This window comes from Hipposideros armiger, unplaced genomic scaffold, assembly GCF_001890085.2.
Source record: "Hipposideros armiger isolate ML-2016 unplaced genomic scaffold, ASM189008v1 scaffold_474, whole genome shotgun sequence".
NCBI lineage: Eukaryota > Metazoa > Chordata > Mammalia > Chiroptera > Hipposideridae > Hipposideros > Hipposideros armiger.
In genome coordinates this window covers 637,919-638,905 of record NW_017731824.1, presented here as the reverse complement: position 1 = coordinate 638,905, position 987 = coordinate 637,919, and positions in this window count along the sequence as shown.

The following is a 987-nucleotide window of genomic DNA, read 5'->3' as shown; positions in this document are numbered from 1 at the left end:
GACTTGAATAGACAATTTTCCAAAGATGACATACACACATATGAAAAGATGCTCAACATTACTAACCTTAAGAGAAGTACAAATCGAAATCACAATGAGATACCGCCTCACACTCATTAGGATGGCTACTATGTTTTGACAGAAAATAACAAGTGTTGATAAGGATGCAGAAAAATTGGAATCCTTGTGTACTGTTGGTGGGAATGTAAAATGAAACAGCCATTATGGAAAACAGTATGGTGATCTCGCAAAAAAATGAAAAATAGAATTATATGATTATATATCACATAATTATATAGAAGTACACAAAGTCATATGTAAATATTAATATAATTATATGATCCAGCAATCCCATTTCTGGGTGTATATCCAAGAAAGTTGAAAGCAGCACCTCAAAGAGATATTTGCACACCCATGTTCATAGCATTACTATTCACAATAGCCAAAAAGTGGAAGCGACCCAGATGTCCATCGGCATAAGAATGGATGAAGAAAATGTGGTGTATACATACTGGAGTATTAGACAGCCTTTTTAAAGAAAATCATAGATGAACATTGAGGATATCATGCTGAGTGAAATAAACCAGTCACAAAAGGGCAAATACTATATGACTCCACTCATATAAAGTATCTGAAGTAGTCAAAATCATAGAAACAGAAAGTTGAAAGGTGATTGCCTAGAGAAAGGGAAAGGGGGAAATTAGTGTTTGGCAGGTATAGAGTTTCAGTTTTATGAAATGAAAAAGTTCTAGAGATCCGTTGCATAACAACACAAAGATAGTTAACACTACTGAACTGTACAGTTTGAAGGTGGTTAAGATGGCAAATCTAAAGTCCTGGGGTTTTTTTTTTACCACAATAAAAATTACCTATTTCACAGAATTCTTGTGAAAATGAAGAAATTAAATGAGATAACCTGCCTGATGAAACGCTTCACTGGTGTTCAAAATTTCATTTAATAGTGGTCCAAGCTCTTACCATCTCCGA